Genomic DNA, 16,800 nt, shown 5'->3' with positions numbered 1-16,800 from the left:
ATCTCACAACCTACTGACATGAGCATGGTTTATTTGGCTTTGCAAAGCCTCTCAGAAACAATCCCATGCCTGTATGTATATGCATGCAATGAAATGCTGCCTTCCCTTGCTACAGCTGTGCAGAGGTTCATAGATGTTGCTTTTTCATGAGGATGAGGAGAAAGATGAGAAATCTACCAGTAGCAGCCTGAAGTCTAACTTATCAAGATGTTTAAAAAAATCAACTGGACAAAAACAAACCAAACCAATCCGAAAAAAAAACAAAAACAAAGCCCTGGAATAGACGACGTGTGGCTGAGCTGTTGGGAGAATATGTGGTGGGCTGTTAAGAAGCTATTTAGCTTACTGGGCTGCTGTTTTTTGAGTCAGGCAACCAGGCACCAACACCCTTGTTAGCTCATTTCCACTGTGGTGCAGCAGTCACACCCAGGCCTTTAACCAAACCTTTAATAAATGGCTCCTGTGTACTTTTCACACTCAACATTGCCTGTCCTCAGAGATGATGATTCTTTCATTCAGTATTTTGCTCATGTCAGTGCATTATGCACACTATTGCACTCCTTCTCACAGCTTATTATCTACAGCATCCACCTAAGGAAAAGTGCATTAAATTAGTGAGAACTCTGTACAACCAATGAGCCTTCCACTTCTTGTTTGCTTTGTTTTTCTTTTTTAAAGTTTCAGTTGAAAGCTTCCAGTGCATCAACATCTGTAATAAACAACATCTGTAATAAACAAGTCCTGTAGGAAGTGTGATGTCCCCCTCGCAGAGCACCAAACTGTGAAATCCTGGTGGTTTTGCATGCATTAGCATCCTAGGGTCCTCACAATTCTATACAATGATTTGGTGAAGGGGCTGCATACACTGAACAATGTTTTCTACTTTAAACCCGATGTCTGAGGGTGAATAGAAGATTCATCTGCTTAAATGCAGGTATTTACACTGCAGATGGATGCACATGAGATGGTCACCTCCTGTGCCTTTTATAGCCAGTGGATAGCCAGTCAATGAAGCTACCGGAGTTGGGACCACAATTCCTCTTTTCATATAAACCATTGGACACCTTGCTTTGATCTTCACCATCTCCACTCATTGATGGAGAGCTGGAGTGTCAAAACTCACGCTTAGCCACATATATCCCTATCCAGAGGAATGCCTTTACAAACACCTGAAAATCCACCCTTGTGAGCAACCTCCACAGATCATCTGAGCTAATGTGGTGCAGGCGAGTTGTACACAGAGCTGTTAGCTCCAGGGAGACCACCTGGAGGGGTTGTATGGTAACAGCATTGAGCAAGGACCGTATCCATGAAGAAAGAGTTGAGGTAGGCAAAGGATAGTTAGTCTACATGAGGTAAGGGACAGAAGGATGGACTTACACTCGATATACTTGCATGAATCAAATCATTTGGTCACAGACAGAAATGAAAGGAGAAGGAGTTTCTAGGACTCACTTTCTGTTGGTCTTACAAAACTTGCACAGTGGGTGTTCCTCAGTTGGCAGTAGACCAAACCCAACAGGCAAGCATGACTCTTGTCATGATGAGAATGATCAGCACGAGGCCCTGAGGAACCTGGCTGATATTTTGTTTGATGTTTGGCCCAGGCAGTTTTAAGCAATAAGAGTGGATGACTGGGGGTGAAAGGGTTGGACATGGGGGATCCGGGGAGCTATGTTTGGTCTACATCCCATCAAACCCTGCAATGTACCTCCCTGGCTTCTTCAGCTTCCCATCTGACCTTGCATTACACTTCCTGCCAGTTGGGTAATGAGAAATCGCAGGCTAGAAACCTCACAGCCAGCCTCCGCCAGACCCTTAAAGAGCTGCTAATGTGAGTCGTAAAGCCGCAGTAGCCTAGGATGTAACAGCGTTTTGACAGCTGTTCCCACAGAGGAAGTGGGTGAAGCTAGAATGCGTATTGTAAGAATATGGGATTAAAAAAAAAAAAAAAAAAAAAAAAAGTATCAAATGAGAGTCTACACCTCCAAAAAAATAAAATGGGTTTTCTTTTGCTTTCTCTCCCATTGCTTTCCTTAAGGCCAATGCTAGGTCTTCGCAAGAAAGTGGTTTCAGCCTGCATCTGTGGATGTGCTGAGCAGCAGGGAAGCATGAGAACAAATTAAATTCATCAAACAACAGAAATGTCTTTAGCTTAGAAAGAAATAAAGATTTGCCTGAGCCTCTTACTAGTACTGAGTGCAGCCTTGCTGAACTGAAAGTAATCCTGGCAAGAAGGGCTTGGGGGTATCGGTGGATGAAAAATTGAGCATGAGCCAGCAATGTGTGCTTGCAGCCCAAAAAGCCAACCGTGTCCTGGGCTGCACCAAAAGCAGCGTGGGCAGCAGGGGAAGGAGGGGATTGTCCCCCTCTGTTCTGCTCCTGTTTGACCCCACCTGGAGCCCTGTGCTCAGCTATGGCCCCCAGCACACAGACAGAGACCTGTTGGAATGAGTCCAGAGATGGGCCATGAAGGTCATCTAAGGGTTTGGAGCTCCTCTGCTGTGGAGCCAGGCTGAGGGAGTTGAGGTTGCTCTGCCTGGAGAGGAGAAGGCTCCAGGTAGACCTCACAGTGGCCTGCCAGGGCCTAAAGGGGGCTGCAGGAGAGCTGGGGAGGGACTCTTGGTCAGGGGTGTAGGGATAGGAAAAGGGGGAATGGATTTAAGCTAAAAGAGGGTATATTTAGAGATTAGTTATGAGGAAGAAATCCTTCACGCAGAGGGTGGTGAGGCCCTGGCCCAGGCTGCCCTGAGGAGCTGTGGCTGCCCCATCCCTGGCAGTCCCCAAGGCCAGGCTGGATGGGGCTGGGAGCAGCCTGGGCTGGGGGAAATGAGAATTATAATAACGGGGGGACACTTTCTATACAGAGCGTCCCATGAAGCAAGCAAACAAGATGAAAATCTGACTGTTACAAGGACAACAAAAACAAAAAATCTAATCACTGAGAGAATAGTTGGCTGAATCAGGTCCTAAGTATTGATTCACCATCACCATTAGTACAGCTCAAGGTCCATAGGTGCTTTTGAATCATAGAGGTCCTACCTGAGTTATTTAAGATGCTGATGTCATGTCTACCCTCTTTTAGTTCAAGTAGAAGTATAGACACAGGGTTTGAAAGGTGGAAGAGGCCTAGAAAGATGTGACATGACCAAACTTATGTCTTGGTTGTCTTGAGAAGTAGGTCAGAACCGTGTAGTGGTTAGGGCCATCAACTTTGTTTGAGATGTGGAGGTACCACCAGTGGCCAGGACAAATATACATGCCACACTTTGGTGTTTATAATCTGCCTTTCTGCAATGGGAAGCAGGCAGGCAACGACAGCATGGTTCATGTGTTTCACTACGGATTTTCTTCAAGCCTCACTCTCCAGACTTATGCTCAAGGCTGTCTCCTCCACTTCTGCCAATTGCCAGTCTTGCAGGGGGAATCAAAGCTGGCTGGAGATGATGCTAAACATATGACTTCCTCATGTGCTGCTGGCTACAGTACTGGTGTGCTGTAGCCAGGCTAATAAAGTGTATAGCTGTCAAATGCAAAATGGAGCATTTCCCTCAGGACCTGGGATATAGAGATAGTGGCTGGAGATGCTGCCAGCTGCTCAGAAAAGCAAAGGAGCCATTTCATTTTCTACATCCTCTCCCAGGTCATTTATGCTGCTACTTCCAGGGGTTATGTTGTTAGTACAGGGAATTCTGGCTACATCACTACTAGTTAATTAAACATAGCTCTGATGCTGATGCCACCTGGCATAAAGCAGACCACATCTAGCCTATTAAATGCTCTGACCTTCCAGAACAAAGTGGTTCTATTCAAAATGCCTTTTGGGAATGGCCCTTCGTATATGCTAACACTTGATCCATGCCCATAAATTGCTTGGGAATGTGCTTTTAACTGACTTAAAAGCAAGCTGGAGAATTCCTAGTATTTTCACAATATTAATGCCTCATATATGCGACTGTGTGTGTGTGTGTGCATGCACCTGTGCTTGCACGCATATATTTACATTCACATATCCTCCAATGTCATAGCTGGCAGCAGTGACTATAAGAATGCCAAACCCCAGCACTGACACAAACAGAAAAATCCTGAGGAGCTTTGATCAGTCTGAAATCCCACTTCCACATAACTGGCATTTAGGTGAGGTAGGGAATACTGGATTTCTAGTCCAGAACTTGTATTGAATCCATTCTCCATCTCTTTTGATGATGAACTACCAGTACAAAGTCTCTGATAGACGCCCCAGTTTGCTAAGTGCACACAGTTCCTGCCTTAAAGAGCCTGTCCCAGCAATACTTTCATTTATATCCTTCTCATCTTCCCCAAGCAGCTTCATTTCCAAGGTGCTAATTGCAAGGGCATTCATCATAAATTATCACTCATTTCTCCCCCCTCACTTTCATGGAAGTATCCCTCAAGGGATTATTCTCATTAAAACAGGACCAAGCTCTATGTGAGCAATGCCGCAGGACAGCTAGGCAGCCTGCTGGGAGGGCTGAGGGAATAGAAAGAAAACAAAGGTGGTTGGGTACTGAGGTGTAAATATGAGAGAGCTCCAGCCCTTGGGAATCCTCCAACATCTGCTGGGAAAATCTGTCAGCTAACCCTACTTGATTCACTCAGAAGGACAGAAAGCTATGTGTGTCTGAGATTTCCCTATTTTTGTAAGGATCAAAGATGAAAAAAATGGGGTTAGTTACTTCCAGCAAGGTAGCACTTAAATTGAAGTATTTGACACATTAAAAAAAAAAAAAAGCATAAGTAGGACTTTTGAGTAACTATCGGATGGTCTTTACCAGATTTCGTTGATCTTACAGACCAACAAAATATCCCAAGCCTCTTTTTCTTCTGTCTGTCACCCCCTGAAGCAAGGAACCCTCAACAAAATCACCATTTTCCCTTCCTCAGGTGTGAATGACCTCAGTTGTGCCTGTTAGTGTTTCTTTATGCCTTGTGACAAAGCACTGGGATATGAATCCATCTCAGAAGCACAGAGCAGCTGTACAATGCCACAGCAAGAAGGTGATTTGTTTATATAACTCAGTTTTATTTCTGGGTTGCACTGGCTATTAACTTTAATTTTGGTCTTTTAGAAAGTTACTTCTATCAGCTGACATTTACAGAATGAAGAAATGAAGAAGCCATCCTTTCATCCTTTTTTTCTTTTCCTTTTCCATTTTTTTTTTTTTTTTGATTCTCTATCAAAATCTTTGAGATGGGCAGCCCATCTCAAAGCCCTGCTGATTATTGTCTTGCCCACATCATGCTCATTTGAGTCTTTCGCAATTTCTTCTCTCTGCTGGGCTGGCGCATCTCAGTTACTACAGCTGTGACTGAAATGCTATTAGTCAGTTACCATCAAGAGAAATTACATTATAGACAATTGAATCATTTGATTCCCAATTTCCAGGTCAGCAAAGTATGCATGGAGGTCACACATGGCATATTAACAGCACACATGATGGACTTGGCTCGAAAATGTTTGTCCTAAATTGCCTTTCCTTCATGGGTTGCCATATTAGTGGTGGTGGAAATGTTCAGCCAAGCAAGCCTTTGAACTCCATTGGATCTCTTATGTTGTTGCTTCCCTCAAGGATAGTTAGTGGTGCCTCTGAGTAAAGTGGAAACTGTGGAAAAACTGCATATTTGAAAGGAAACGGAGCAAATGGCTGTTTTGTGTAAATCAGATTGGTTCCATACAGTGAGGTTTCCCTTATATATTGGCCTCCTGGTTAGTCCAAACTCCCCTGATGCACAACATGTACCTCCCTGGGGGCAGTGTGGGAAGTGAATTGGCTGGCAAGCTTAGTCTGCACTTCAGAGTAGTGACAGGAGGCATTTGAGATATAATTCTCATAGAATCATCATAGAATCATAGAGTGGTTTGGGTTGGAAGAGACCTTAAAGATCATCTAATTCGAACCCCACTGCCATGGGCAAGGACACCTCCCACCAGACCAGGTTGTCCAAAGCTCCATCCAACACTTTCAGGGATGAGGCAAAGCTAGCATGGGAAAAAAAAAAAAAAAAAAAAAGTATTTTCAGTGCATGGAAGTACAAGGAAAGGGACAGCAGGGAAGATATTGGATGAAAATAGAAATGTTGTCCATTGAAATCAGAGCATATTTTGTAACAGAAAAAAGGTAACTGAGCTGAAACCAACATTTTCCTATCAAAGTAAGTATTTATGGGAATATTCAAACCACTTGCAGGTAAGAGGGTCCTCAGAGAAGATCATCATTATAATATTGACGTCTCCTAATTCTATCTCCTGGCTCCTGCTTCCAAGACCCACCCTAGGTTAACCTTACTCACACTATCTCAGTTTTATATGTAGCTCTCACCTGATATTACCTGACATATGGGATGTGACAGAGCACTGTCAGAAAGGGAAAGTTATTTACAAATGTATCCACATTCCAGTTTTACTTTGACATCCTTTATTATTGATCCTTGGCAGAAATCCCAATCCTATCATATCAGGTTATACTCACTCAAAATGCAAAGCAAACATAGATAGACCTTACAATTTATCTGTTTAAGAGTTTAGAAGTGAAGATATTTGGGGAATTGTTTCTTTTTAATCAGATATTTAATTGGCTTAACAAGTGTCATCATTTTTTTTTTCCTGTTCTTCTCTTTCTAAATAAGCATTTGGGGACATTCTTGCTTTTCACAGGGCTGCTAGTTCACTATTTAAAAGCATCTGCCTGATACATTTTCTGTAGGTGTCACTAGAGGAAGAAAACATATGCTGTGATATACAGCTATTCCTAATCACTTTGAAGAAAAAATACTGCACTTGTGAAAAGCATAAAATCTGAGTAAACAACACATGAAAGCTTTTTGCTAAATACTCCCCACTAAATGCTCTGTCAAGCCTGTCACTCACCTGAATTTTAATTCAGCTGGAGTTATGGGAGTGATTATGACCAGTGTCAAAAATGCTTTGGAATTAATGAGCAATTACTGACTTCACCTTGGTCATTTCCAAGCATATGGACTAATTCCAGCATGAAGGGAGACAACTCTTGCACTGCCTCTTTTGGCTGGAAATGCCATCGGCACTGTCCTCTACCCCACAAAAGAGCGAAACACAGTGTTCATGTTGTGTCCTCAGGACCTCACTGCTGCTCACATTGGCACCTCTCCCTTCCCAAAGGGATCTGCTAGAGTGGGTGGAGGACATGGAGCCACAGCGAGCTGCCCTGGAGATCCTGCTGGGCGGGGGTTAGATGAGGACATCTGCTTTGCTGCTCTCCATTCCGCTTTAGCTTAATATATATTTGGGCAGAGTAAGTGGGATTCCAGTAGGATGTAGTCTGTTTTGGAAGGGTCAGCAGCATGGCTTTCCCTCCCTCCCCCAACACTTTATTAATTTTAATTTTAATTTTAATTTTAATTGTTTATATTTTTATTTTATTTTATTTTATTTTTATTTTTGTTTATTTTTCCCCTTCTTTGTGCTGTTATTTTCTCTCTACAGCTTCATCAGAATGCTCCCAAACCCAGCATTAGCCCTCTATAGCTTCTATAATTTCCTACAAAGGCTTCATGTCTCACACCCTGATGTTTCTCATTGCAGTGACCTCAGCTCCTAGCATGTGCAAGCCAGACCTGGTACTTATAAGCTGGGGAAAGATATCTGAAGGAAACAAGGAGCCTTTCTGAGTCTTTTCAGCAAGAATTTATCACAGTAATAGTATCTGTAATCACCTTCATGTTAAAAGTCAAAATATAACCTTCCTGGGTCTGTCGCATCTTAATTAGCAATCAGCCAGTATCGGGACTTTTCGCCACTTGACTATTTTTGATGTTTAGATATCAGATGTTTAATATTTAAATAAATAAATAAATAAATAAAAGATTTATTCATAATTTTTTCTTCCCTGTTTTCTCAGGAAATATATTTTGTTGTATTTTTTAAAATATCAAGTTTCTAGCATTTCAAGAAGAGATGAAATTAATTTCCTGCACCCAGAGGAGGGATGGAATGGACCTCCATTTGGAATGGAGCTACTGGGATTTTCTTCTCCTTCTCACATTCCTTCTCTCTCTTTACTCGCTCTCTTTTCCCCTCTCTTTTTTTCCCTCACTTTCTTGTTCTCTTTTTCTTGCCATCTTTTGGAAGGTAACATAGCTCAAAAACAAACCAGTGGTGCTGCAATTGCTGTTCTTATTGGTGTAGCTGGAGAAATTTGTAGTAAGGCCTCCATGAGCTGTATTTTGGAAAAGAAGGTGGCCAAATCCTGTAGCTGCCTTGGTCAAGATTGGCATCTGACTCATTGAAAGGCTTAAGGCTTTGAAGGGTTGTGGACTAGTATCATGCTATCTGGGGATGTCTATACCAGTGTATTGTCTTTCTACAATCCCTTGTTGTTTTGGTGATTCCAAATACACTGAGAGAGCTGAGGTATCTGCACCGGCATGAGGTAGCAGTGCTACCTTCATGCCAAAAGGGAAGCAGTCCAGGTGAGACACTGTAGGTCACCTCAAAGGACACAGGATGCCTATGTCTGGGCAACTGTGTTCAACCTTGGACCTCCTAAATGTCAAGCAAGAAGGTTTTCCTGCTCTAACCACCCTCAGAGAAGACTCTTGACTGTCCTCTATGATCTTCGTCCATCAGAAGTGCCTCAGACTCAGGCCAAATACTGCAGACAGCTGTGGGCTCTGCCTGGCTGCCAGCACAAGGCTCCCTTTGCTTTGGTAATAAGAGCCTTCCTCCCAGCTGGGATGCCCCCACCACACCATAATCACCGCACACACTTGCATGAGACTGAGTTTTTGTCCCTACAGAGAGATGGGCTTTGCCCACCTTGCGGGAGGAGGCAAGCCAATGCCACAAGGAAGAGAGAGGGTCACGAAGGCAAAATGGCAGCAGCACAAACTGACCCCCCCGTGCCTTGAAGCCCGGCCGGGTGCCCACAGCAAGAAGCCCAAACGCCCTTTTTACCACCAGGTGGAGCTGGGAGAGAGCTCCTTGGGCCAGGCCAGCTGACGACACCCTGGGACGATTGCACAATCCTTGTGGCTAACTGAAAAGAGGATTTTTAGTTTGGTTGTTTGTGTGTTATTTTACCCAACTCACAGCCCAGGAATTTCATGTCTCTTCCACTGAGAAATTCCCTCCTGAAAATCAAGGGAGGGAGTATCGTGTGTCATTTTGTTTTCAAAAAATAAAAATGAAAAGGATGTAAATCTGACCGGTCACCAGACCTTGCAATGGCTGACTGTTGGCTGGGAAGAAAATTTAACGCAACGCTGTTGTTGGGATTTATATTTCATGCACAACTACTAAGTTGGCCCCATGCTTCTGCCAGTGGCCACCTCCCAGCTCAGGACTGCCCACCCAAGCTTGCCTGGAGGAAGTTTGGGTTCAGGTTGTCCCTGTGAAGCTTTTACCCACTTTCCTGGGTAAATGCTTGGGTAACGCCAGCAGCACTGCTGACCACTTCTGTTATTTCAGCCCTGAGCGGAGGTGCGTGGAAATGCCCTGCTGACGCACTTCTCCCATCTTCAAGAGGCTCTTAAGCACAGTAGGCACCGAGACAGCTTCTCCCACTTAACAGCTTATAGGAGCCACTTAAAGTCCCCTGCTGTGCCTCTCCTTTCTTTAGGCTGTATATTTTGCCTTTCTTCCACCACCACAGTGCCGGGTGTTAAGACACCGCTGCTTTGTGCTTTTGGTGTTGAGGAACCTTAACGAGACTTACATTAATGTGCATTATCAGCAGTGGAGATCTGTTGCATGAGGCTTGCCAGGTCTCCACAGATGAAGTCAGCTCACTGCTGCCTGCCCCAGCAACACGCTGGGGAGGTCAAATGGTGACAGGCTGTGAGCTCAAAGCCATTCTACCAGGGGAACATAGTGCTGTATCTGTGCTACTATCTACTGCTGCTGAACAAGGCTCATCAGATGAATCAGAATTACTGAGGGCCCAGAAAGGACCTGACTCACCTGCAGCAGGTTGGAGCATGTGTCCATTGCTTGCATGTGCCTTTAGGGGTTTGCTGGGCGGATAAAAGCAGCCCAGGAGGCTGGACCAGTATTTGCAGTCAGGAATGTGGTGCTGCAGTCAAGGCCCTTCATGGCTGAAACCAAACAGGTTCAGGGCAGGAAGGTGAGTGTCTTGTTAAACTAAGCCTCTAGAAATGAGGGAAGGAGAAAGTAAATGGGAAGACAGAGAAAAAAGCGTTGTTCTGGTACAGAACAAAGGTCAGGAAATAAATCACACAGGACCTGACAATGAAAGAAGCATGGCTGAGGCAAGGTCGGGTGTTGGAGGTCATTCAAAGAACCATTCTTCTCTTATCCACATTCTGCCCAGCCAAACCTCTGCTCCTGTCTTGGTAGAGCTGTGGTGGGCTCATCAACTGATGAAGAAGTGATGTACAAGTAATTTGGTGGCTTGTTTTCAGACAGGGGTGACCTCAAATACCATTTGTATCTTCCACACAGGGTCCAACAGCCCACCTGCTACTAATTTGCTTATGTGTTTACTTTGAGCCCAATATGGGATAACAGTGTAGGTGATTTGTTGTCTGAACTGGTTCCTGTGTGATCTTTGCTCCAAGAGCAGGTGGAGTCTCTGCTCTTGTAACATATGGGATGAAAAAAGTGACTTGTTAGACTGTTTTTATTTTTTTTTAAACTGGTCTGACCCTGAGTACTCTTGCCTTCACCTTATAATAAATGTTTCCCCTCCCTGTTTTTTTATTTCCTTTTCTTTTCTTCCTTCCTTCCTTCCTTCCTTCCTTCCTTCCTTCCTTCCTTCCTTCCTTCCTTCCTTCCTTCCTTCCTTCCTTCCTTCCTTCCTTCCTTCTTTCTTTCCTTCTTTCTTTCTTATTGCTATTTTTATTCCAGCAGGATTTGCTTTCCTTTTGTTGTATTTTTTAGTGTTGTTGAACTTTAATGCTCAATTCACAGGCTCATTTGCTTCCTTCCAGCTCACAGATACTCTTAGTACAACAAGCTGTAAAAGGAGACCTCTGAGGTAGAGTTGGGCTCTAAGAGATGGCTTCTGGGGCTTCCTGGGAGTTGTCTCTGGGCTGCAGACCACCAGTTTTCCTGCTTCTTGTATTATGACCGTATCTCAAGGCCACAGTCAAGGGTCCAAATTTTGCAGTAATAAAAAAGCCCAGTTTTGATTTCAACTAAACTGTGTTTTTGGACTTTCTTCTCTGTTTGCATATAAAGTGGTATGTCCTTCACCAAAAATAACAAGCTTTACTTCATGTGAGCTGGCAGTCAGGCCTTTGTGTCACATTTTCAGCATAGTGCAATGGCCAAACCCCCATTTTTGTGCTCACACCAAGCAAGGCTGGTTGGCCTCACACGTACTCAGTACTGGCTGGGTCCAGCATGGTTGCTCCCGGAGCAGGAGCTGTGCTGCAGGCAGAAACTGAGCCCCCAGAGGAACCTCTCCAATAGGACCTTCTCACCCTGCAGCTTGGTCCAGGCCCCTTCCTATTAATGCAACTTCTCCACCTGTCAGTGCTAAGCGTGTCCATGGCACTTGCATTGCATGGAGGAGATTTGAGCTAGCACCAAAGCTTGCACCTCCAGTTGCTGGTACAATAACCCTCACTGGGGAGCTGACATTTTGGCAGAGGAGAGAATTGTCTTCTCCAGTTTTACTCACACCCAACCAATGAGTTTCTGTGCTGTATTTTTTGTTTCACCCAGCCATGCCGTTCCTTCCTTGGGCTGGTTTATTTCTTTTCCATATGCTCTGCATCCTTCACAAGGCTGCTGGAAAGGCTTTGCAAGCTAGCATGGAGGTAGCATAGGTAATAAAATACACGTTACCGAATGCTATGCAAACAAGTGAGGTCACTGTGTTTAGTAAATCTGTTTTTCCCCCTACTGAGGATAAAACCTTGTTCTCTCAAAAAGCTGGAAAGTCTAACGCTTTCCTTTCCCCCCCACCCTTCTTCTTTTACTCATTTTTAATTCCCTTGTTGGTTCCCTGTGCGAGTATCCCACCTATTTACCCAATGCTTATTATTGTTGTTAGGTAACCACCAAAGATCGACATCTTGCTGAGCAGTCTCACCCACAATACTGCCTTTTTCTTAGCCCCAGCAAAGAAGCTGAGGACCACTAATATTAGCTTTATTTTCATTGGCACTACCCAGAGCTGGAGCCACCCAGTCTTTCCTTGCAGAATGCTCCTTAATCAATAATAAACAACTGATAGTGCAAACAGCTTCCCTCTGCAAACAATTATTAATCATCGCTGGGGGGCTTTGGTGGAAAAGAATATGCAGTAAGGCTTTAGGCTGGAAGCAAAAGGGAGGCTGGATGATTGGGATTTGGCAGAGAGGGGATATGCTTATAATTAGATATATTCCTATGTGATCTTGAGAGCAGAGGGATGATATCGAGGACCTGACTCCAGTTCTACCAGTGTTCCTTGAGGAAGACTGATTTTTTTGTCCTGTATTTTTCAAGTCATATCAAGCCTGGACCTAATTTTAAGTTCAAGAACGGCTTGAGTTGTGTATTGAAACTTTGTTAAATGTAAGGAACACCTATGTTCTTAAGTAGATCAACATGTCTGGAAAATCCAAGGGTACAGGAACTGAAGTTATGAGAAAAGAAAAAGAACCATCTCTACATAAAGACCATTTGAATTTGGCCTGAACTGTTCCTGAATACACCAATTGAAATAATGAAACTCATTCAATTTAAAAGGAATCCTTCTACTGTGTTATAATCATCTTCTGTGAAATGCAACTTCTGAGAAAAAAATAAATGAGCAGTTCAAATTCTTGGACAGCAGAAATCAAAAGTATTCCTTTTGACCTTGATATTACATAGACCTGTGTGAGAGCCAGTGGGAAATTTTCTGAAGGAATGTTGTCCTGTTGGATGAAACCAATTTGATAACACTGAAATGGTTTGCAAATGTTAATTCTGATGAACTGTAATTAAAAAAAAAAAAAAAAAAGTTGTTTTTTGAATTTCATACTGCATTTTCATTTCCATTTTTAATTTTAGATGCTGTAGCATATTAGTTGTATACAAAAACTAAAACTTGAACTCAGCGTGAAAATTTCTCTTTATTGAGATGAGCATTTTTATCAGAAAGTGTCGTTTTCTCTCAAAGTTGTCTTTAGTAGGAAATTTTGAAAATATTTTGATTTCCTTTGGATTCAGACTGGAAAGTTATTTGAAAACAAGGGGTTTACCACAGAATGGAAAATTCAAGTCCTCTCCAGCTATGGTGCTTGCAGGTTACAGGCACTTTATGGTGCTTTTTTAGAAAGGATATGGGAACAGATTGTGGAATAGACTTTCCAGGAACATGGTAGAACCCCCCATTGCTTGAGGAATGCTAAAACTGATTTGACAAAGCCCTGGAGAATATGTTCTTGAGGGCAATTTGGTATTGGCAGGCAAGTGGATGAGTTGACTTAAGACATTCTTTATGCTTCCATGAAGGGAGGACAAAATGTTTATTTTGGTTTCAGGGTTTAATAGGTTTGGAGATATTTCAAGCTACTGGAGGCTTCAAAATTAAACCATTCAGCCCAGAGACTTCTCCATTTATTTATTAATTTATTTATTTTCAGGAGGACCAAGACCAATCTGGGCAGTAACAGAGCTGCAGTTATCTACACAAAGTGTATCTCATGTTACACGTTGACTTTGGGCTACAAAACACTTTTCCACCTGAAGAATGAGCATTTATAGAATGTTTCCCCCTCCAGAACCCCATTATTGAATACCCTCCAATCTTCAGTTGAATTGACATGGGAAAAGTTTAATCAGGGTAAAATAAAATTCCTCAAATGAATATTAATTTATTGGTTGTTTTCTACAGTAGGGATAGTGTCTCATGGCTTCCTCTTCTTCATTTCCGTTGGCTGTTGACATTTCCCCAGGGCTTTGCAAGCAGCCGTGTTTTCTTCAGAATGTGAAGACTTTCTTGCCTTTTAATTTTCCAATTGCATGTCAGAAAGCCAAAGTCCTTGGAAATGTCGACTCAAAGGGGAAACAGGTGATGTGAACTCGCCATGAGTAAGGCTGGAGGGTGATTGCAGAAGTACGGTGTTCCAAGAGATTTATATATATATGCCGATCTGCAGGAGCATGAAATGACCCTGCTGTGTTTTTTTTTCTCCCTCTCCCCCCTCCTTTTTTTTTTTTTTTTTTTTTTTTTTTTTTTTTTTTTAATTCTTTTCCTGCCTCCTTTAATTGTGTGTGTCCTTTTTGTTGCCCAGTGGGTTGTATGTTTTGGATGATGAGGCACCTTCTGCTCTCTCATGTGACAGGATTCAAGGACGGGTCCACCAACAGCATTAGGAGAGCAGATAAAACCTCGGGAAATCTCTGAATCCAAGTGTGAGTCATCAGAAGAGTTGATTTGAAAGGACAGCTGTACTAACATTGACTAAGATGCCTATTAAAAATATTGGCAGTCAAAGAAGGATCACTCTGTATTTGATCATCCATTTTGGAAATTAGCAAAACAATCCACAGAGATTCTGAATAATATTTTCATGTCAAGATAAGGACTTTTCATTTGTGGGTGTTTTTTTGCATTTTATGATTTCCTCTCAATTTTATTCAGGAAATTGTAGAAACACAAAATATTCCTTCTTTGGTGGTACTGATATTTGAAACAAAACATGAAGTCTAGGGTACATTTTGTAAGTCTAATTATGACTTTCCCCCATGATCAGTTATTCTTTTTATTAGCCTGTGACAAACTGCCTGAGGGTTCTGGGAAACGAGCAGTTAATTCCATATCCTCTGGGGCTCAGTTTGTGGGTGGTTTAATGCCTGGGTAATGCACAGGGCTTTTGGAATAGTTGTAGCCTTTCTGGGAAAATCCTTGGTGTAGAAGAGCTCTTTCCCATGGTACCTAATAGGAACTGCAAACTATGCTTCATCTCCAAGATCCTCATGTTCAAGTGTGGTTTTGGGACCAGCTTGCAAGATTTGTGCCCATACAAGTTGGTCCTCAGCCTATGTGAATTCTACAGGCTAATTAAGTCCAGTAAAGTATCCAGTCATTTGGAACATTACTGTAACTCAGGTGGGGGGTAACACGGGATCTCAAATAGCTCTTGAAAACAGGAGGAGCTGGATGTTTTTCTGTGCTCATTCCAGGGTGGGATGAGCCTGGTCCCTGTTGTTCCCCAAAACAGATTAAAATGCAGGGAAGAGTGTTAAGATGAATTTGATGAAGAAGAACCCACAGCTAGATGCCTGGGACTAGGATGAGCTTCAGGTGAGAGATTTTCCTAGAGTTTCTTTGCATGATGTCTTCACCTTCACTCCCTGTTGATCTATCCTTTCCACTTTCCCCCTTAATTCAACACCCCTACCAGAGCTGGGATGCAGCAGTGGGGAGGCTTTGCTGGGTGTCCTCTTATTCTGAAGATACGAGAGTGTCATGACTAGATTTGGTGTAGAAACCAGGTCTTGGGACATACAGATGTACGTATTTGCCCACATTTCCTCACCCATCTGCTCTGTTCAGGGCTTGTTGTGTTTAAGGGTTGCTGTTTGTTTGAATACAAATGATCTTTTTGACCAGAACAAAATATTTTGATGCGGAAATCATCTTTAACTGAAATTTTAACCAAAGAGATAAAAAGGTATTGCCAAAGTAGGTGCAAAACCTCCACTTTTGTTTTTGTAAAAACCAGTCCTAACATTTCTTTAATTGAAAGAATTGAAAAAAGGAATGTGTGTATTTATCCTGACTGCATAGCTCATTTTTGGCATTAAAACAAACAATTAAATGTTTAATAAAGTAGTTAGACTCATCTTCTTATCACAGCTAGGTGTGCTTATGCTCCATCAGTGATATATACAGTAGCTCAGCTTTCTGGTGTAAAAATAATTTGATACAGACTGAACTCTGCTCAGTGCACAGAAAACTCAGCAGAAATAGCGCCATAGGCACAATCTTTCTTCCAGCTTTGTGTCGTCAAGACCTGGCCTGAATGTCTTGTGTGATTCTGTGTCTAAATGAAAACAGAGACAAAATATAAATAGTTGTGTAAAAAATGTAAAAAGTGTAAAAATGTAAAAAAAGTAAAACTGTTTTTCCTTCAAGTACCATACATATGCTACTGGCTTTTGAGCTTTCATATATTTTCTTACTCTGCATTAAGACAAATGTGAACTCCCTGAGCATTTGTCACAAAATACCAAAGAAATGGAGGAACATGCCAGAACATTTGTAGCCTTTGAGGAACATGGGAAGAGCTGAATGAAGAAAGCATCAATAGAGAACCAGGATGAAAATCTACTAGCAAAGGTTATTAGGTACCATCCAGAAAGCCTGTGGTACTTTCACCTAATCCAAGGGAATCAAACAAAAGCCTATCTCCTCCTCAGCCAGAGCCCACCCAGTAAGAAGCAGACTTGTGGGTTGTCTAAATTCAGATTGTTTTGTCCAGAAGACTACACACTTAACGGATTACACATCTCTGTGTTTTGTGGTCGTCTTCTAAGAAAGAGCATCATTAAAAGAAGAAAATTTTGAACTAGTGAATATTTTCATCTTTTGATTCAGAGTAATTTTTCTTTCCTTTCTCTCCCCCAGCCTTCCATCTCTCCCTCTTTTCTGAGTATAGAGAAGTAAATTTTGTCTCTGTGATATTTCTTTGGCTGAACATGATTCAGCACCACTGGCGCTCTAAATCAAGTTAATCAAAATAATCATGTCTTTTTAATCCATCCACTGGTCCCAACCCTGTGTACTACATACATATTTTTTTCCTAAGGTTTGGCTCTGACATCACTGAAATACTTCAGCAAAATATCAGGACTAATGT

The sequence above is a fragment of the Aythya fuligula genome, chromosome 2 (genome assembly GCF_009819795.1).
Source record: "Aythya fuligula isolate bAytFul2 chromosome 2, bAytFul2.pri, whole genome shotgun sequence".
NCBI classification, from domain to species: Eukaryota; Metazoa; Chordata; class Aves; order Anseriformes; family Anatidae; genus Aythya; species Aythya fuligula.
Note: the sequence above shows the minus strand (reverse complement) of the source record.